We start from the raw sequence: 22,154 nt of genomic DNA, 5'->3' as shown, positions 1-22,154 counted from the left end.
GAAGTGTTAGCAAGTGTACAGTTGAGGAAGGGGGATCCGTAGAACTGCAGATCCCCCTTCTAGAACGCAGCATAGGACGCGGGGCCCGGGGAAGTGGAGTCACCACACTGTTGCTGCAGGAGGGCCAGCTGCCTGTGAGCAGGAGGGAAATAAGCTGGGGACAAATTCCCAAGACAGGTTCCTAGGGTTTGCCCCATCGTCTGTCCATCAGATCCACGTTTCGTTGGCCGTGTATGCACGATCTGGGCTAAGGGATGATGAAAATCACCTTCCAGTAAGGAATGTGGGATTCAGGAAGGCCCAGAGTGCATTCCTCCCACATGTGGGCGCCAATCGGTTGGATATGTTTGTTTCCACACGATACAATTTATTGCGAGTACGGAGCTTTTAAAAAACAAGGAAGGAAAAAAGCATACGAGTGACTAGAAAATGTTAAATGATGCGTAGACATTATATAAACTCCATGTGTTAAAAATGCCCCAGTCCCCACTTACCTGCAATCCCCTTGCTATCATTAGTTTTTAAAGGTCATACTTTTAGAAGGAGTCACAGAGACAAGTATCAGTGGCGCACCTGTCAGGGGGGCTGGGGACGGAATGTCTGTGTCCCCTGAATTTTATGTACTGAAAACCCAGCCCCAGTGTTCAGGTGTTCAGAGCCGGGCCTCCGGGAGGTCCTGAGGTCCTGGGGGCGGGACCGTGTGGCGAGGAGACAGGACAGTTTGCTTCCCCTTGGACCCCTCCCCCATGAGGGTGCACCCGCAGGACGGCTGGGTGAGCCGCCCGTCTCCGGTGCTTCTGTGATAGCTGCCTGAGCCCACTGAGAGCGGAACAGACTAGAAAAGGGTTTTGGATGCTTATGGGACGGTTGTTGACTGACCATCAGCAGAGCTGACAATATGGCAGGCCTGTCCTCAGTGCTGGGGCTGTGCTAGCCCAGTCTTCCTGATAGCCCTTCTAAGGTAGAGACGACTACTAACGCTGTCCCCATCCTGCAGGTGACAAAACTGAAGCCCAGAGAGGCAGTGGAGCTCGCTCACAGTCACCAGGTGGTGACACGGTGGGCTGCGCCCCCAGTGTCTGCGTCCAGAGCCTCGCATGAAAGCACTGAGCTAGAGGTCTGTCACCACGGTCCCTCAGGGACCACTGCCAAGCTCAGGTCTGAGAGCTGTTTCGTGCAATCACAGATCGAGGGCTGGGGGACTGTGTTGTCACAGCAAGAGCGCAGGCCTTTGTCCCCACGACCTGCTCGGGGGCGGCCCACCCACGCCAGGGGTTGGGGGGGTTTCCCGTCTGCCCAAGGCGCCTGCAGCAGGTGTAGGCTGGGATCCGGACGTCTCCAGATGTGCATCTGGGTCTGGGAAAACTGCAACCAGGATATTTCGCTGTTGTTTTTTTTCGCGATTCTTTTTCATTTTAAATTTTTTTAATTTACATCCAAATTAGCTAGCATCTAGTGCAACAATGATTTCAGGAGTAGATTCCTAGTGCCCCTCCCCCATTTAGCCCGTCCCCCCTCCCACAACCCCTCCAGCAACCCTCTGCATGTTCTCCATATTTATGAGTCTCTTCTGTTTTGTCCCCCTCCCTGTTTTTATATGATTTTTGTTTCCCTTCCCTTATGTTCATCTGTTCTGTGTCTTAAAGTTCTCATATGAGTGAAGTCAGATGATATTTGTCTTTCTCTGATTAATTTCACTTAGCATAATACCCTCCAGTTCCATCCACGTACTTGCAAATGGCAAGATTTCCTTCTTTTTGATTGCCGGGTAATACTCCCTTGTATCTATAGACCACATCTTCTTTATCCATTCATCCATCCAGGGACATTTGGGCTCTTTCCATACTTTGGCTACTGTCGATTGTGCTGCTATAAACATGGGGGTGCATGTGCCCCTTCAAAACAGCACACCTGTATCCCGTGGATAAATGCTGGGTCGTAGGGTGGTTCTAGTTTTAGTTTTTTGAGGACCCTCCATACTGTTTTCCAGAGTGGCTGCACCAGCTTGCATTCCCACAATCAGGATATTTCTGTTGGGAGATTTTCTATTGATAAAATCATCCCATGGGACATTCTCTCTCTCTCTCTCTCTCTCTCTCTTTTTTTAATTTAAAGACATAACGCTTCGCCACCTCAGGTCACCATTGCATGACTTTTACATGTAAGATGTGCCTTCGTGCAAAGCGAACGCCTGTGGGGTGCAGGCCTGTGCTTCCGTCCACACTCTGCCGGCCGTCATCGGCAGCCCCGAGCCTTCTCCCACTTGTGTGACCGGCTGTCCTGGTCCACTTTGCTCTCGCCGTGTTGATCGTTGCTTCTGACTGTATGTTTGATATCAAAACCTTATGATGCATTTGTGACTCTCCTGTAGGTAGGTGTTAGCAGCGTTTCCAAATTTTCAAACCGTGGACCACGTTAGCCTGATCCATACTGTTCAGATTACTTCCCTCCCTCCCTCTTCCCCCTTCCCCCACCCCTGCTTCCCCCCAGCCACTTCCTTATTTCCTTCTCTTTTGCTCTCTTCCTTACTTTCTGCCACAAGAGGATGTTATCAGCTGAAGATGTAATATCTATAGACATTTTTAAATTAAAATTTGTGAAAAAGGAATTTTATCTTTGCCCATTTCTACAGGTCTTCACTGTGTTTCCAAGCTATTTTTTCTAGAAATACTGATCTTTTACCTTATCTCACTGAGAACCTTCTAAGTTACCTGGCGGGGCCATCGGATGCAGGGTAATTTCAAAAATCCAAAGTAGTTCTCTTCTGCCAGCTTTGCGAACCAGGACCTTTTCCGTCTACACCCCTAGGAAGGAGAACCGCGAAGACCCAGTGGGCCGCAAGGCCCGAGGTGGAGGCCAGCAGGCCCTGCGTCCTGGCCCGTGGCAGGTGCGCGGCACCCTGAGGCCAGGGTCCCTCCCAGCGCCGGGGGCCTCTCGGTGCACTCCCAGCCCTGGCCCTGCGTCTTCCCCGCACGCTTCTCTCGGCTTACCGCCACTTTTCTAAACCCGTCCCTCCCTGTGGGAAGCCTGCGGTGGTTCCCCGTGGCCCAGGGTGAGATACAGACCCCCTGGAACTTAGTGTCCACATACACGTTCCCTTCCATTGCCCCGTGCTTCTGTGTCCCCAGTGTCCCCTGTCCTTAGCTCACGGCGCCCACGCCCCTCCCAGCCCCGCGTGCATCTCCACTGTGGCGCTTGTGATGGGCACTGATGCCCGGCACAGGCTCTCTCTCCTCCGGCCCCCCGAGCCTGCCTCCCCCACTCCCCCCTGCGTGGGCCTGGCTCCTGAACTCTCCCTCTCCCAGTCTGGTCTCCCCTCTGGCAGCTGGGGCTGAGCAGGTCCTGTGCTGCTCTTCCTGCTGTCTCAGCCAGGGGCTCCCGAGCCCTCCTCCTCCCGTGGGGTGCAGGGGAGATTTCAACAACACACAGTCGCCAGATGCAGAAGGCAGCAGGCCTCTCTGGTTGGGTGCCTGAAACACACCTGCCGCACTTCGACAAATCCGGGACCGTCCCTAAGTCCCGTACCATATCCTCGCCATCGCCCCCTCTTGGCACTCCCTTCTGCAGGACAGAGACCGAAAAGTAGAGTGTGTGAGACAGAGAGAGCCGGGAGAGAAGAGACGGCCGCCCAGGGTCACTCAGCCGTCCTCCTTGCTGCGTGAAAGTCGGTCGCCTTTGAACCCTCAGTGACCAACTATTAGCTATCTCAGGGTCATTCGCACTCTACAAACACACAGTCTTAAAAATAAAGACAAATTAATGCTCCAAGGAGGGGTGTCCAGTGCAGGGGGGTGGGGGTAGACGTGGGTGCAGGTCTGTGTGAGGTTAAGGTCCTTCCCAGACTCCTCACACCCATTTCTTTTTCTCTCGTACGAATTTTCTATTATTATGTATTTTTATGTGAAGGACGCTTAACCCGCAGTGTTGCACTGTTCCAGGCGTGCGATGTTGTCATTCAACAATCCTGCACACCACTCGGCGTCCTGGTAACAGGAGTCGCCAAGTGTCGCCAAAGTGTTGGTGAGCTTAGCGGCTGTATGGCCTGTGCTGCGCTTTTCGTGTCCACCACTTGATCCTTCCGAAACTGTGAGTTTGTGCCTCTTAATCCCCGTCAGCTATCTCACCCATCCCCCGCCCACTTTCCCTCTGGCAACCACCAGTTCATTCCTTCGTTCAAGAGTTTGTCTTTCGTTGCTGTTGTTTGTGTCTTTTTTCTTTGTTTTGTTTCTTAAATTCCACATGTGAGCGAAATCATGTGGTATTTGTCTCTAACTTATTTCACTCAGCATCAAACCCTCTAGGTCCATCCACGTTGCTGCACGTGGCGAGACCTCATTCTTTATACGGCTGAGTAACGTTCCATTGAATGTGCCGCACCTTCTTTCTCCATTCCTGAGGTGATGGACACTTGGGCTGTTTCCACATTTTGGCGACTGTAACTGACGCTGCTGTAAACAGAGGGGTGCATGTACCTCTTGAAATCAGTGTTTTTGTATTTTTGGGGGTGATTACTGGACCAAAGGGCAGTTCTAGTTTTAACGTTTTGGGGAACCTCCACACTGTTCTCCAGAGGGGCTGCACCAGTTTGCATTCCCACCAACAGTGCACAAGAGTCCTTTCTCCACATCCTCACCAACACCTGTTGTTTCTTGTGTTAATTTTAGCCTTTCTGACGGGCGTGAGGTGGTATCTCAACGTGTTCGAGATCCATTTGATTGATCGTATTTCCCTGATGATGAGCGCCGTGGGGGGTCTTTGCTTGTGTGTACTGGGCCATCTGTGCGTCCTCTTCGGAAAATTCACATTGAGGTCCTCTGCCCATTTTTAATTGAATTATTTGTTTTTTGGGGTTGAGTTGCAGAGGTTCTTTATATGTTTTGGATTTTAACCCCTTGCAGATAAGTCCTTTGCAAATACCTTCTCCCATTCAGTAGGCTGCCTGTTCATTTTGTTGCTGGTTTCCTTCACCGTGTAGATGCTTTTGGTGTGGGGCCAATAGTTTACTTCTTGGGAAGGTCTTTTCCACCACTTGGGGAGCAGCTGGTTGGAAGATATACGTGCACAGAGGAATCCGACTTCTCAGCTCACACCTTCCTGTGAGCTCCTTGTCAATGAGATGCCTGTGAGCTTCAGAGAGCCACGAATCCTACCCCATCCTTGGCATTTCGTCTTGGGAAGACAAAGCATTTCTACTCAGCAGTCTGTCACAAAGGAAGGTCGCTGAATGTGCCCACGCCCCTTAGTGTGAGAATTTTCTGGTTGGAACAGGATGGCTTGGTTTAAGTTGAACTAATAACATATTTAAGTCACAATCTACAATCACAACCTTGACAGACAGTAATTATAGGTATTCCAAGAAGGGGCTTGCTGCTGACTTTCTACCCAAGGGTCCCCTGCAAATTTGGTGGAGTTCACTGAGCAATTAACGGCATGACTCACTGCATGGCATCGCCGTGTCTCAGAAACAACAGGAGTGAGGACTATTCACCTGAGCATGCCATACCTGTTCATCATGTTACCTCCTGGCCACCTGTATTCAGAAGACAAATGACTGCTTCAAACAGGTCCGGATGGAGCCTTGTCTTTCCTGAACAACCTGTCCATCTTCTGAAGGGTGGTGCTATGGTCTGAATGTCCGTGTCCCCCTAAAGTTCATAAGTCAAAATCTAATTGCCTGGGTGGTGACATTTGGAGGTGGCCCTTTGGAGGTGATCACGTGGTCCTGGGGGTGAGGCCATGAATTGGGCTAGTGCCCTTGTGACTCCAGAGAGCCCCCTCAGCCTACCTCCCGTGTGAGGACACGGCAAGAAGTCTGTGACCCGGACGAGGGCTCTCACCCAATCCTGCCCATGTCCTGATCTCCGACTTCCAGCCTCCAGAATGAGAAACAGGTTTCTCTTGTCCATAGGACACCCAGAAAATGGTGTTTTATTGTAGCAGCCCAAACAGACTGGGTCACATGTCTTAATTTTTCCAGTTGATCAGTAACTATCGAGGAGTCTCCAACATGTGCCGGGTCCAGTGCTGGACACCATGAGGGATCCACGGAAGAGTAAACATCTTCTGTAGACATCCTGAGTAAACGTGTTATTAACGTTCATTCCGTTAAGGAATCCCCTCTCGGCCTCTGGTGACATAAAGGCAAAGAGAATACAATCCCTGCCCTCAAGACACTCACCACATTTCACGACAGTAACAGCAGCAGCAAAGCTCAAGGAGCATGAGGGTGATGTCAGGTGACAGGTGCGTACCACGGATGCTCCTGGTCCGTGACCTCGGCAATTGGCTGAAGGGTGGCCCTGCGGCGATTCAGAGTATGTGGCCCACCGAGGGCTGGAGTGACCTGGGAAGGCTCTGAACAGCTAAATGGTGGGATTTGATAAGAGCATTGGAAAGTCTTTGATATTTAAATAGAGGGGATGATGGTGTGAGCAGAAGGGAGAAAGTAGCCTCTGAATTCAAGGGACACAGAGAAAAGGTCTTAGACAAAAGGTCCCACGGGCAGTAGTGAGACTTAGGCTCAAGAGACAGTCATAACCAGCCTCACAGGCCAAGGGGAAGGTTTGCATTTGCAACCCCACCTCTAACCACCGGGCGCAATGCCTCTAACTTCAGAGTCCTCACTCGCGCGGTGGGCACAGTTTACAAGTTTGCATGTCAAACACCTAACTGTATATTGTGATATGCGTGGAGGACGTTACGATGACAATAGTAACCATCATTATCGTTGAGTTGGTTTACTGCTGAGCAGTGATATGGCATCACAGGAGATAGAGTTTGAAGATTCTTGCCCCAGGTGGAAGGAGGAGCAGGATTAGGGAGGCAGGTGGGGTGGTGAACTCAGCTGAGGGTAATTGGCATGGGGGGAGGGGCAAGGAGGTTCCCTGGAGAGAAGGATGGCAGGTGATGTAAAGGTTTGTCGGGCATTGCCTCTTGAACGGCTTTGGTTTCAGTGAGAATCACTTGTTTCACCGAAGTCAAAGAAAATAAGCCTGAAAGCCTTAGTGGGTGGAGGTTACCACTTCTGGGGCCAAATCCTACAGCTGCCTGCCAGAGGTGTGCCCTTGAGGGTTCATTCCCAATATCCCAAACTCACATACGGTGGCTCCTAGACAAAGTAATGGCTGCAGGTTGTGAACTGCAGACCCAAGTTACTGCTCTGTGGCTGAGGCTGGTCTCCACTCATACTTTGCATTAAAAGTTATTCATCTAGGGGTGCCCGGGTGGCTCAGTCGGTACGCGTCTGACTTCGGCTCAGGTCATGATCTCGTGGTTCGTGGGTTCGAGCCCCGCATCGGGCTCTGTGCTGACAGCTCAGAGCCTGGAGCCTGTTTCAGATTCTGTGTCTCCCTCTCTCTCTGACCCTCCCCCATTCATGTTCTGTCTCTCTCTGTCTCAAAAATAAACATTAAAAAAAAAAATTAAAAAAAAAAGTTATTCATCTAGGGGTGCCCGGGTGGCTCAGTCGGTAAGCGTCTGACTTCAGCTCAGGTCATGATCTCGTGGTTCGTGGGTTTGAGCCCCGCATCGGGCTCTGTGCTGACAGCTCAGAGCCTGGAGCCTGTTTCAGATTCTGTGTCTCCCTCTCTCTCTGCTCCTCCCCGGCTCACACTCTGTCTCTCTCTCAAAAATAAATAAAAAATTTTTTTAAAGTTTTTTTAAGTTATTCATCTATACCCTCTGACACCTCAAGCTTGGAATCATTAAAAAAGGAACGGAAATTAAGTCTCAGATCTCTGTAGAACAGCTCTCACATCGTTGGGGAAGGGAACTGGGAACCGTCCACCTGGGGCCTTTACCTGGACCAGCCCTTACTTTCCAGAAACCTGGGCAAATCCTTCAGCTTTTCCACATGTCACACCCAAGTCTAGAAAGAGAGGGTTTGGACTTGGCTACAGGGTCCTTACAGTCACTTTCAGTTCTCGTGTCCACTGACTCCAAAAGCCATTCTAGCTTGCTATGTTTGTGGTTGGGGCGGTGCCCCAACAGATCATTCTGCACCAGTGGCCACAAGCTGGGCTGAGCTGACCAGGTAGAGAGCACCGCTGGGGGGTGGGGGTGGCCGCCAGGGAATGGCTGCAGGGGGATGGCTGCCAGGGGAGGGACGCCGGAGGAGGGGATCCGGGAAGTGGCCGCTGGCGGACGGGCTCTGGGGGGTGGCGCTGGGTGTCAGAAGCGGCCCTCTCCTCCCTGGTGTGGCACTGATTGGCCTTTGTTTTAATTGCCTCCATATTTAATTGCTTTTCTATAACATTTTGCTTAATTTGGAAGGATTTTTCTAATGAGCTTGAATGATCTAATTGGACCTAAATGTGATTTCCTTGTAGCATTGTTTATTGGTGTGTAAACAGTCAGCAGTCCCAGAACCAGTTATAAATACAGTGGGAAGCAGTGAATGGTTTGGTTTGGGGGGAGTTCAAGTTGCTCGTAATTATTATGTGATCTTGGAAGTATAGTTTTTTAACCTGAATTTACTAATAATTTTTTATGGCAATCGATACATAACTTCCAAAAATACTAACAGATATAAGAAAAATAATATTTTGGGGGGTTTCTCGGTTGCATAAATGTTACATGAGTGCGTTTTCCAATAAAACGTCAAACAATTAAGATGAACATGAAACATTAGGATTTAAGATAAAAAGTGAAAATTCTTCTTAGTCCTCAAAATCCCACCCTTTTTTCCAAAGACGGTCCCTGCTAGCCGTGGGTCTGTTGTAACTGCTCCAAATTGTTCTGCACATTGACGTGTGTGCATATGTAAACATGGAGTATGGTACCAGGTTACTGATGTGCACATGTGAGGTTAACGGTACCTGTTACTCTGCACCATGCTGTTAACACTGATCTACAGTGACCCTGTGCCATCAAACCATACTGGCCAATCCGGTTGTTTGTTTATAATAATCGAACCAGCCCACCACTGACAGTTTTGTTTTTGGTTATACACAATTCTGCACCAAACAGTCATACGTGCATCTGCGCACACATGTGACTAAAACATATTTGGTGGCTACGGGGAACGGTAATTGTCAGGCTGGGGCACGTGCGTGTTAGATTATCACACACGCGGACCAATTCCGGAGGGCAAGGTGTTCCCGTCACCGCCACGGAAGCCTGAGTCCTGCTCACTCCCTATCACCACACCGCAGACAAGTAACCCACTAAAACCATATCGTCGTCCTCGGGGGTCCTGCTGGCCCTCGCTAAAAGCCCACAGTAGGAAACGAGTTTCCTTCCCAGCGTTAGTCTTGAGAATCAGTGCTTCAGACACAGGTCTAAGCTTGGGAATACCCATAATCAGAAGATAGCTGGAGGCAGACCGTGCATGTGATAGATCGATTTTGTTGTCATTTTGTTTAGTTTTTGTAAGTTTATGTATTTGAGAGAGAGAAAGAGAGAGGGCGCACAATCAGAGGAGAGGTGGGGGGGGGGGAAGGGAGAGAATCCCAAGCGGGCTCTGTGTTGACAGCGTGAGACTTGAACTCACAAACTGTGAGGTCATGACTTGAGCCAAAACCGAGAGTTGGACACTCAACTGACTGAGCCACCCAGGCGCCCCTGATATTTTTATCCACAAAAGCTCCAAATTACAAACAAATGCTCTGTTCTGTTGTTTGTTAACGTGCTGGAATCAGCGGCCCCTTGCGGGGAGGAAGAGGTTGAAGTCCTGTTCTGAGGGCCGTGCTGCATGAGGGATCAACAGAGGTACTAAGTTTGTACAAACCATAGACTCAGACCTTCTAAATCCTCGGAAATACATCGCAACATTCAACGTAACAGAGGCTTGGAGCAAATCTGTGACGTTTTAGATTGAGAATGCGTGACGAAGAGGTGATTGGTATTAAAAATGGAAAGAAGATGATTTCAAACTCTGTACACGTTCTCCTGCTTTCCTATCATTTCATCGTGATGGATCCTCACTCACTTGCCTATTTTCTCATAAACCTTCTCTTGTTTCCTTGTCTTCCTTATCACCTGTATCTCCCGAAAATGATCTTTTCTTTTCTCTGAAAAACCACAAGTGGACATGGTCTAAATTTTATGGCGAGCTAGAAGCTGAGCATATTCTAAAACAAAGAACACCAGCAAGGGAGTGGATTTACTAAAATATCTTTAATTTGGCACAAAGGGGAACATAATTCCTCTAGTCAAGCAGGAAAGACTGATGGAGAACCCACTGCGTACAAACAATTGATTCATCTCGACCCAGTAGTGGGTTCTGATGCCCTAGCAGGTGTGGAGGAGGTAGAGGACCAAGTGGAAAATCAGTAGCCTCGAGGCCATGGAGAGGGTACGTGGGGACAGTGCCAACCCCACCGGGGCCACAGCCGTGCCGTGATCTTATGAGTACACAGAAGACCTTTTAAGGGGAGGCTTTCCTTCAGAGAGTATTGAGTGTGGGTCTGGGCGAGCAAACAAAACCAGGTCATGGGCCCTTGGATTCATCCCTGGAGACTCACCCGAGCCTCTGTGTGTGTTCACTGAGAAGGATTTACTCCTAACTGCCTTCTGAGGAATTGTCTGGTTCCTATTGTGCAGTGTTGTAAGTCTGAGGAGGAGGTCTGTCAAAACATGTCCCTCATTTTTTAACCAATCTCATGTAGAAATTTTAGGGAGAAGAAAAGGCAAGAGACATTTCCGCTGGTACATAATCCTGTAACAGTGACTCAGATTGCCAAAGAGACACCTGCATGTGTCATTCAGACACAACTGAGTTAATCAGAAGGTCTCTTTGACATTAAGAAACCTCAGGAAAGCACTGATGCAGGGACAGGACATCCAAACCCAATGGGCTGGCACGCTGCTGGGGAAGTCTCGGGGGAGGGACAGGTGCAGGGGGGAGGGGCAGGTGCACAGAGACGGGGAGGGGTGGGTGCAGGAGGAGGGGACAGGTACACAAGGGGGGGAGGGACAGGTGCAGTGGGGGGAGGGGCAGGTGCACAAAGCAGGGAGAGGCAGGTGCAGTGGGGGGAGGGGCACAAGGGCAGACCTGTTCAAGTCAGGACCTCCTGCAGAGAAGTACTTCAGGGCAGAAGGGCACTTGTAGGGCGATTCCTGGTGCCACTTAGTGGACACTCCAAGGTGTAGACTAACCCTAACCCTAACCCATTCTATAAACAAAGGTAGCGTGTGCACAAAACGGGAATGACACGCTTCTTATGCAAATGGTTCACCGGCCAGAAGTTCACATCCAGTGCCATAGCAAGGTGGGGGAAGCCAAGTGTTTGGTATTGGGGGATAAAGCAAAGACATTCTTAGCCCCGCCCTACCATTGTCTGAGAGGAACCTGAACTTCAGAGTTCAGTGAACCCAAAACGTTCACACCAGTATTAGCTAGGATGGCTCTTGCCTACCTAGAACTAATGCATAAACATGACAGTCTATATATTCACTAGTATTCCATGAAAATAATCATTATATAGTTTTTATAAATGTTTTATTTATTTTTGAGAGTGAGAAAGAGAGACCACGTGAGCAGGGGAGGGGCAGAGAGAGAGGGAGACAGGATCAGAAGCGGACTTTGTGCATGACACGGAGCCCGATGCGGGGCTTGAACCCACAAACCATGAGATTATGACCTGAGCCACAGTCAGATGCTTGACCAACTGAGCCACCCAAGCGCCCCAATTATTGTAATTTTAAACAATTGTGATAGGATTTCAACACCAATCATATCAAGCTTCTGCGTAACCCCCCTACGAGGATCTGCTGGGAAGGGCAGGCATGGGTTTCAGAAAGTCAAAATAGCAGGGGCTGAATCGCAGTAAATATCGGCTAAGCACACATCTGTCTTCAGCAGCCCCCGGTGTCCTGACACAGAGCGCCTCGTGTGGGCTCACACCTTGTCCTGCAAGGGTGAGGGCTCTGAGTGCTGGGCAGTAGAGGTCAGAGTGCAAAAGACACTGCTTACGTCCCGGATGGAGGCTCCCGTCTGAATCCAGATGGTCAGAAGGGGGTGTGTCTGGTGTGCGGAGGTTCAGGGGGCACTTGCCTCGGTCACATAAAAGTTAGGTTTACAGATCATACTGTAAATAAAAGAACAGTTTGGGGGCACCTCAGGGGCTCAGTCAGTTGAGCTTCTGACTTCCACTCAGGTCATTATCTCACAGCTCGTGAGTTCGAGCCCCGTGTCGGGCTCTGTGCTGATGGCTCGGAGCCTGGCGCCTGCTTTGGATTCTGTGTCTCCCTCTCTCTCTCTGCCCCTCCCCTGCTTGCACTCTGTCTTTCTGTCTCTCAAAAATAAATAAGCATTTAAAAAAAAATTTTTAGGGGCGCCTGGGTGGCGCAGTCGGTTAAGCGTCCGACTTCAGCCAGGTCACGATCTCGCGGTCCGGGAGTTCGAGCCCCGCGTCAGGCTCTGGGCTGATGGCTCAGAGCCTGGAGCCTGTTTCCGATTCTGTGTCTCCCTCTCTCTCTCTGCCCCTGCCCCGTTCATGCTCTGTCTCTCTCTGTCGCAAAAATAAATAAACGTTGAAAAAAAAAATTAAAAAAAAAATTTTTAAAAAAGCAACAGCCTGTGTTGACAAGAATCTTCTGCATGTATATTACGTGGGCATGTGTGTGTGTGTGTGTGTGTGCACGTGTATCTGGCTGTGTTTTGAGTACGGGCAGTCAGGAAAAGACCACAAAACACACGACTCCCCTCAAAGATTCTCCAGTATAGACGGCTATAGACGGCTCTAAATAAAACCACAAATCGTAACGTGTACTAAAAGGTTAATACATTTAAAAATGTTCCACAGTAACTCCAAACTAATGATTCTAGACTTCGATACATAGAAAAATATACTAACTCTCATTTTATCTTTCAAACTTGACTTTCCCGGGTAATTTTCACATCCTTCTAGCTCCAGGTGCATATTTCCAAATTATTCTGTTCTTTATGCGTTTGTTTTGGTCAATTCTTATTAGGGAAAATAATAGCATTTGTTATGGCCGCATTTTATAGGCTGCCTGTGAATTTCACAGGAAATTGTGTGTGCGCTTGTTTTAAATCCCACTCGCCAAGCACCCTGAATATTTCCTTTATTGTGAGGTAACACACAGGAAGTGAAATACAGGATGTTTTTGAGGATTTACGGTAACACTGCAGAAAATAGCTGATGGTGAGCAGTGTGGAACCCTCGGGGTCTCCTCATTTGCCTGACACACTTCGCTGATGCCCATTAACACTTCTCTGTTATTGCCACAGACTCGATTTAATGAGCTTCTCTGAATTTAGAGGTTTGCACCAGAAACAATAGCTTTAAATCTGAGACACCTCGCCCTCTCCACTTTCCGATATTCTGTCCGTCTTCTCTTCAACAAAATTAATTCTCTCTTTACAGTATACTTGAAATGATCTGGGTATTTTCTTTGCCAATTAGAATGGTCGAGAGTTCCCAATCCTGAGACCATATTGCAGAAAACCCGGACGGAGAGTTCACAAATTCAAATTTTGCATGAATGCAGACGATCTCTTTTGTGGTTCTTCCCCTAAAATAAAATCGAGGTGACATCTGGAAGAGTCCTCGTCATCAACAGACTATGTTTCATTATGAATGAGTCCCATTATTTCCAAGAAATAGTTACACATCCAAAACAGTTCTCGCCTATTAAATTGCTTCTTAATTGCACCAAAGTGTTAAAAAGGCAGTAATCTTACAAATTGGCTGGTAACTGGTCAATCTAAATATTAAGTGCACTTACTTTTGCCTCCAAACCTAGAGTTGTATTTAAAACTGTTAAAAACCTTGGATTTCAAAGTGGCCTCACTAGACGTGTAGAAGCATTTTCTGCTCTGCCGGCACGGCCTTTGCAATCAGTGCCGCTGGCACGATGGACCGGTGGCTCCTCGCGAGCAGCTCCATACTCAAAGTGGGGTGCTCGGCGGTGAGGGGGGCGGCACGAAGGAGAGGCGGCCGTCGGCCCCTCCTCTCTCCTGTCAGTGATGCCCTTGTGTTGTTCTGTCCTTTAGAAAATGAACCCGAAGGAGACCTGGTGAAGTCACCTGGACGGGACATCTGGAGCTCTGACCTTCCGGGGGAGCCGACCGGATCCAAGGAGCACCCCGGGCGACAGTGCAGGTACCCGCCGCGGCAGCTCTGGGGCAGGTGCGTGAGCGTCCTCCCCGACCGCCGCCCCGAATCACTACTCTTCCCGGCTGGCTGGTGCTTCCTGGCCTCGGGGGGCCGGGGGGGCTGTTAGAAGTCCCGTTGTGCATCACCTCCAAGCAGACCATTCATGCTGAAAAGAGCCGTCTGCGGTTAAATTAGATGATGCATTTGTTGTTCTTGCCACTAAAACTGTATAGGGTGGCACGGGCTGTGCGTCCTTCTGGGTGCTGGGAGGGTCCTGGGGATTGCTAGCGGGGACGAAGTGGGACTGGGACCCTCAAAGGGAAACGCTCCACTTCGAATGTTGCCAGAAATTCCGCTGCAGCACTGGTTTGCCAAGTTCCTCAGTTGCGGTGTGGAGAGCTGGGCGTGGGGGCTGGCCCGCGGGGAGGGGGTGCTGCCCGGGGCAGCAGGTTCTCCTCGGGAATCCCGTGCAAGCCGGGGGCCGGCATGACCGTAACGTGTGCCTGGAGCTGACGTCAAAAGCTCCGGTGTTACCTTCTCAGTACCCACCCTCTCCAGTCCGTGTTGCGCATGTGACTTTGCTGGAGGAGAGTACGAAGCTTCTGGGGGGAAGGTGCTCTCTTGGGTTGCTCTACGGGGGAAACTCCGGCCTTTTAAGGTTCATGTGCTGCAGGGATGCGTCCGTGTGCCGCCCAGCGGGAGCTGCCGCCTTCACGGGTCTCGGTTGTTCCGTCTTCTCGGCTGCCCCCTGTTCGCTCTCCCTGAAGAGCCCACCGCACCCACTGGTTGGTTAATCGTCACTTCCCCGGACTTTTAAAAAACCTACTCACACTGAACGTTAAAGTCCTGCTGACTTCAAAGTCAGTTACGGGCTCTGAAGCCTAGGTGTTTCGTATCCATAACCCTGTTTTGTCCAGTCCCGCCGAGTTTTACTCATAAGTTGAAGAATGTTTCATGGAATGTTTTGTGCGGGTCTAATCTTTAAATGCGGATTCGCTGAATTGGCATCTCTGGCTCGGAGTTAAGGGTTCACACTTACGTGACGATCATCAACGCATGTCCTCTACGGCCAACCTCCCCACGAATTTGCGTCCTATAAAGTGTTCCCATACCAACCTCCCCACGAGTTTGCGAAGTGACACAAAAAGGGGCCAGCTGGTTTCCAGAGCGAAGTCTATCTTGACATTCAACGCTCTTGGCTTTGAGTGGGCTTCTCAGTCGAGGAAGGCCGTTGGGCACTGAGACAGAGGTGCACGCTTTCCAGGTGGGCGGTCGGGCTTATTCAGAGCAGATGGGGAGACTCCGGGGTTCCAGCAGGCCCTGGGGTTGGTGGTCTGGGGGGCAAGGTGAGTGTGGCCGCCGACAGTCCCCAGGGGCCTCCAGGCCAATCGGGTAGAAGTGATAACAGCAGGAGCGCACCCAGCACTCCCGCGATTCACAGCGGAGCGTTTCACGTACGTAATCTCATTCAGTCTTCTCTAAATGTCAACATCTCCTGCCTGCAGAGCTTTGGCGATAACACGCACGAAGCCGTCATGAAAGAGTTGTGCACAGCAAAAGTGACGCTCGCATTACCCTCTGCGGCTCCTGGATGTTTCTTCTCCGCTCTCTTGTCCTTTAAAGATTAATGTCTGGCCTTGAGGGGATCATCAGTGTGTATTTGCTATGTGTGTGTCATAAGTACTTGAGTCCCTGGGTGATGAAATAAAGCGGTACATTGAAATAAACGGTGCAGCATTCCAAAATGGAAACACTAACGCCAATAGCTTCCAGAAACAAAGCATAAATCTTCACATGATCATCTATTACGTGAAAACGTAGAAACCATCGTATTGCATAGACGGGGGCGCACAAATTCTTTCTGCAGAGGTCCTGACGGCAAACATCTCAGGCTTTGAGGGCCACACGGTCCCCAGAGCAAGTACAGCACAAGCATTGTGGTGGGACAGCCGCCACAGGCCATCCGTGAACACACGGGTGTGGCCGTGTCCCTGTAAAACTTCATTCACAAAATCAGCAGCAAGGGAATTTGGCCCTCAGATGGTAGTTTGCCAATCTGTAGTAACTACGTGAATTGAGATGTCCTGAGTAATCATTTTTGGAAAACAGAACATGACTCTTGCTCTCTTTTCAAATTTCGTTACTCGCAAACTCACACAACAGTGTCAAAAATCAGGCTCCGCCAGCACGTTGTTCCACAGACGAGCGCGTTGCCGCCGTGCGAGCCAAGTAGTCAGGGTCGAGCTGGGACAGAAGCTGCCAGAAGGCCAAGGACAGCAGGCAGCTCTGTCTGGAGAAGTCAGGGCAGAACACGACGCCTGAAAGATTTGGAGGAGAAAACGTTTCTAGTATCTTCAGGCCTACATCAACGCGACCACCCAGAAATACCTTTACGTCCTGAAAATTGGGCGGGATGTAAAATCACAGGTGTCCGACTTAGACACGCAGGGAGTTATGTGTCAAACCCCAGCGCCAGAGGAGAGAATCCGTCGGGGACCCGGTGATGCTTTTATTCTATACAAATTTCCGTTACGTACAACCCTCACCACAGTGTAGGTGCTGGGCTACAGGGCAGAGCAAACCGCACAATTTGGGAAAATGTATCCATCCAGTCTGTCTTCTGAAATACACCATAACTCCAAACCAAAAATACAGAGAACACGGAATAAAATACCGAATACAAAAGAGAATTATTTTAAATTGCCATAGATTTGACATCAGAAACTTGATGAAGGGATTAATCTCAAGAAAGACTTTAATGATGCCATAGATTATGTTTTTAAAGGGCTGTTTTATGAGTGTCTCAAACTTACCTTATTTGGGATATGAATTAGTAGTATAAATCATTTAAGTAAAATGCAGAACATTAATTGATTTTTTCCCACTGAAACGATTTGCCAGAATGCAGGTATCTTTACAGCAGCACTTTGACAATTCATAAATTATTTCAGAATAGATCAGAACAGGACACAATGTGTGGTAGAAAACTGGCAGAAACACCAGTCACAGACATGTTATAGCAGATTCACCCTAAGTAGTTAAGCAAACAGAGGTCTGCTGGTCTCACATGTCATCAGTGTTGGGCAGAAATTTGGGTAAAAAGTTGGAGGCAACCAGAGCAGGAAACAAATCCTAAGCCTAGCACACTATCTCCGTAACTTTGGAGGACGTACTTAACTCTGGGACTCTGAGCCTCCGTTTCCCCACCAGTAAAATGGGCATAATGCGTAGTTTCTTCTTAGCAGGACCATCACAAGGATTAAATGAGATATAAATCACTGCCTTTCGTCCTTGAAACAGAAGGTGTTTTAGTATGTAAAGTATCTGTACTTCTTGTGAAGTGGGCAGTGGGCTGCCTTTACATTTCAGACAGATGTACCCTGATTCCCTTCCAGATTGTGACTCCCTGAGGAGCAGCACCACCAACTGGACCCCTGGTTGTGGGGCCTGGGGGTGAGCATTAGCAAGGGCTCAGCTAGACCCAGGCTCCCTGACTTCTTGGAAGGAGCTCTGGTAGAGGGAGAGCTGTTGGCAGGCAGCAAGGCCAGGAAAAATCCAGAAACGTGGCAGGGGCTTCCCTCTCCACCCTGGCGTCTTGTACCCAGAGTTCTTTGGCGTCAGCTTGTTATTCCGAGCGCGTGGGTGTCCTGACGCAGGGACGTGTCTCCTTCATACCCCAGCTCTTCGCACACGCTGGCCGTGCATCGGGCTCGATGCTGGTCTTGTCTGCGAACGAGTGGGTTCTCGTGCTGTGTGAAGACGCGTTGTTACGTGTTTGTGATACAGACGGAGCGGGTGTGGAACAGCCCCTCGTGCATGTCAGTGCGTGTGACAAGTGGGTACAGACTCTGTGTTGTGTCCCGACGTTTATGTAACAAAAGTATGAAGTGCACACACACACGTACACACGTACACACATGTACACACACATGCACACTTTTTTTTTTTTTTTTTTTTTTGCTGGGACACAAAGGTGGCAGGAGAGTTGACTTTTCCCCTTGAGTCATTCTTCGCGGACTTTCCAGCCATGTGCACGGAGCCCTACTCTGAAGGAAATACTGCGCGTCCTTGACCTTTTCCAGCAAACCCCCTGCTTATGTGCAGCCTTAGCCGGTGCGGGCTCCCCTTGCTTTGCCTGGCCCACACCGTCCCGCGAAGGGCCTGGTCATAAGTCCACAGACGCTGTCCCGCTAGGCTGTGGCCTTCTGCTTTCTCGGGCTTCTGGTCCTCTGTTTGTCACAGGCACAGGTGAAGGGAGGAGAGTCAACTGACATTTCCAGGAAATAGATGCCTATTTCCTTAATAAAATGAATTGTCAAATCAATTATTATAAATATCATTCATTCCCATCCATGTGTGATTTTGTGCGTTTGTGCAACACATTTTTGAGTCAGCTACAACACGCCAGACATTACCGATGCGAAACATGGATTCTAGAACTCTGCCACCAAGTTGTTCACGTTTAACCCTTCAGTGGACAGGGGTGCACATACACCAAAAGGTAACAAAACCTAACCACACCCCGTGAAAAGGTCTGGAAGAATGGCGTGTATAAAACGGTGGCTCATAATGCAGAAAATCCAGCCCCAAAGCGGGTGACTCGAAGTGTCCTGGAGAACAGGGTCCTGGAGAATTAACGCCCGGGGCCATACTCGGAGGCTGCCGACCCACTTTTCTGGGAGATGGGGTATTTTACGCTTGGCACCAGCCTCAGACCCAGCGGTCTGGGTGAGGGAGGCGAAGGGGGAGAGGGTTTGGACTCTGTGAGTTCAGGTTACGCGCTGTGGACCGTGGGGACTGCGGGTGAGTTTAAGGAGAGACGTGTCTGGCCTTCCCCTGACGAAGGTGCGTAAAGGGTGGGTTAGGAGTGAGGCTGGAAGGGGACCGTCGGACGTCCGGGGTCGTCGAGGGTCTCAGCCAGGGCAGGGCTGGTTGGGACGAAGGGGCAGGTGTCTGTGAGGGCCACGGGGCGTGGGGGCAAACTAAGGAGGTGGTGACTGACCCCTGGAGGCGTGACTGAAGAGCACGGGGCGTCCACTCAGATGCGAGAGCCGCAGTGTCGTCACCTGTGACACAGGTGGACGGCTTGCCACGGCTGGGGCTGCCGATGACGGCATCCAGCACCGCCTGTGACGCCCGGGGCCGGCTCGCAGCCCGAGCTCCGCAAACCACACTTACTGCCGTCACTGCTCAAAAGGAGCCAACACAAGTACTTTGTCCTAAAGATTAAGGCACAAACAGTCTGATCTACATCCGTGCTGTGTGCTCCCCCACTCAGATCAGAGGGTCTTTGCTTCCCGTGCAGCCGGGTAGAAAGGAAGGAAGGCCCTCTACAAACTGACGTACAAATAAAAAACCAAGGAGCGGAAAAGAAGCAGAAATATGAACACACATACAAACATTTGCTGGTATTTGCATAAAAGTTCTAGGAGGGTAGGCGACAGAACAGGAATGTTCACGTGAGTCATTACTGTACATAAACAGGCGGGTCTGAGGACGGAGTTTTCTCTTTTGTTTTTACTTCATTTGTTTCTTCCTTTTGCATTTATGTTTGCACCGTGCGAGTGAAGGAAGGAGACACGGGGAGGGAAGGGATGGACGGAGGGGACGGCGGGGACCCGAGGCGGGAAACAGGACGGAGGGCAGGCCCCCTCCGGCCCCCTGGTTGGCGGTCCCTGTGCCCTGACTCACCTGCTCTCCCACGCTCCTCCCCTAAAATCTTCTCCGTTAAAATTTGTCTTACAAAAAATCTAGATCATTACTTACTCACTTACTCGGTAGTAGAAATTATAATCTGAAGTCTAAAATTTCAAAATTGTTAAAAGAAAATATCCCCTAAAGTAACATTCAGGAAATAACCATGGATGAGAACAAATGGAAACAGTAGCATGTATCGGAGAAGACATTCTTTGGATAAGGAAGGGAAAGTGATTTGATGCCTCAGCCACGTTTTAGACACTAAAAGGTCCACAAAGAACCTTTATGGATAACTGAGGGAGACGTGAGAGGAACCGTGCGTTTTAGGATACGGCTGGAACGGTATTAACTCCCTTTCTTGTTAACGTTACACTGAGGTTACGGAGGAGAACGTGGATGTTTTTCCCTGAGGGACGCGTGTTGAGGGTCTGGGTGTGAGTGGCCGCGATGCCGGCAGCCTACTTTCAAATGGTTCAGAGAAGCGTGTGCGTGTGTATCTGTGTGCGTGTGCACGCGTGAGGGGCAGAGCACGTGTGGGGCGTGTCTGTGTGCGTGGTTCACGCACCCCCTTGGCAGTGTGTCTAATGTGGTCCACGAGGGCACGAGGTGAACGTTTATTCCTCGCACCTGCAGGGCCGCCTGTGACCTCTGAGGGAGGGTGCTCCCCCCTCACGCCGCACTCACTCGGTTAATCAAAGGAAACCTTACTGTACCAGGATGCTCCCAAGGTGATTTGCGGACAGGGGAGCCCAGGATACAGGGCTCCTTCCTTTCGAGACACAGTGCGCACGCGGTCCCGAAAAGTCCATGTGTCATCTGGCGATACCTTCTCTCTCTCGTCACGTGCTCTGGAATCCTAAGCAAAATGTCAGACTTTCGTGGCCACCGGACTTCTCTTCGCTCATTCTCACACGGAAGGCAGAAGGGACCGCCAGCGGGTCTCCACTGCGGGACTCCAGACAGAGCAGAAAACACACACATCGTGGGCCCTCAGCTACTGGAAGTCGGGTGCTGGGGAGCTTGGGGAGCGTGGACCCACACAGGCCAACGGGGGAGCCGCGGAGGGACGCCGTGGTGTCCACACTCTTCATTCCACACCGTCCAAGCCTCCTTCACCCGGGCAGCGGGCATCAAGTCAGCACAGTTCGACTAGAAGAGACGAACACTGATGGTGCTGGAAAGTGGTACCTCAGGAGTTTCTTTAAAAGATCTAAAGTAGCTGAAGTGCAGGGAGGGAGGGAGGAATGAAGGCGGGAGGGAGGAGGGAGGGAGGGAGGGAGGAAGGGAGGGAGGAAGGGAGGAGGAGGGAGGGAGGAAGGAAGGAGAGAAAGAAGGGAGGGAGGGAGGGAGGAAGGGAGGGAGGGAAGGAGGGAGGGAGGAAGGAAAAAAGGAAGGATGGAAGGAAGGAGAGAAGGAAAGGAGGGGGGGAGGAAGGAAGGAAGGAAGAAGGAAGGAAGGAAGGAAGGAAGGAAAGAAGAAGGAAGGAAGGAAAGAGGGGGGAGGAAAGGAAGGGGAGAGGGAGGGAGGAAGGAAGGAAGGAAGGAAGGAAGGAAGGAAGGAAGGAAGGAAAGACGGAAGGAAGGAAGGAGAGAAGGAAGGGAGGGAGGGAGGAAGGAAGGGAGGGAGGAAAGAAAGAAGGAAGGAAGGAAGGAAGGAAGGAAGGAAGGATGGAAGGAAGGAGAGAAGAAAGGGGGGAGGAAAGAAGGGAGGGAGAAAGGGAAGAGGAGGGAGGGAGGGAAGGAGGGAGGGAGGGAGGGAGGGAGGGAGGGAGGGAGGAAGGAAGGAAGGAAGGGAGGGAGGAAGGGAGGGAGGGAAGAAGGAAGGAAGGAGAGAAGGAAGGGAGGGAGGGAGGGAAGGAGGAAGGGAGAAAGGAAGGAAGGAAGGAAGGAAGGAAGGAAGGAAGGAAGGAGAGAGGAAGGAAGGAAGAAGGAAGAAGGAAGGAAGGAAGGAAGGGAGGGATGGAGGAAGGGAGGGATGGAGGGAGGGAGGGAGGGAGGGAGGGAGGGAGGAGGGAGGAAAGAAGGGAATAAGGGAGGAGGGAGGGAGGAAGGAAGGAAGGGAGGAAGGAAGGAAGGAGAGAAGGAAGGGAGGGAGGAAGGGAGGGAGGGAGGAAGGAAGGAAGGAGAGAGGAAGGAAGAAGGAAGGAAGAAGGAAGGAAGAAGGAAGGAAGGAAGGGAGGAAGGGAGGGAGGGAGGAGGGAGGAAAGAAGGGAGTAAGGGAGGAGGGAGGGAGGAAGGAAGGAAGGGAGGAAGGAAGGAAGGAGAGAAGGAAGGGAGGGAGGAAGGAAGGAAGGGAGGGAGAAAAGGAGGAGGAGGGAGGGAGGAAGGAAAGAGGGAGGAAGGGAAGGAAGGAGGGAGGGAGGGAAAGAAGGAAGGAAGGGAGGAGGGAGGGAAG

General features: G+C 50.6%; 1 protein-coding gene across 14 annotated transcripts in view; it reads left to right on the top strand.

Moving 5' to 3' along the window:
- Nucleotides 1–22,154, top strand: part of MYT1L (myelin transcription factor 1 like) — a 427,914-nt gene that overhangs the window by 124,053 nt on the left and 281,707 nt on the right. For 11 of the 14 annotated variants that reach the window (XM_086699905.1, XM_086699917.1, XM_086699916.1 and 8 more), the window contains exon 3: nt 13,961–14,096. The exons of 2 other annotated variants lie outside the window; for them this stretch is intronic. The gene's annotated coding sequence lies outside the window, so the exon portion shown is untranslated. The remainder of the gene's footprint in view (nt 1–13,960; nt 14,097–22,154) is intronic. One more of the 14 variants, XM_086699913.1, reaches the window with a different exon arrangement.

This window comes from Puma concolor, chromosome A3, assembly GCF_028749965.1.
Source record: "Puma concolor isolate L17-30 chromosome A3, mPumCon1.1.hap2, whole genome shotgun sequence".
NCBI lineage: Eukaryota > Metazoa > Chordata > Mammalia > Carnivora > Felidae > Puma > Puma concolor.
This window is presented reverse-complemented; position numbering and strand designations above follow the sequence as displayed.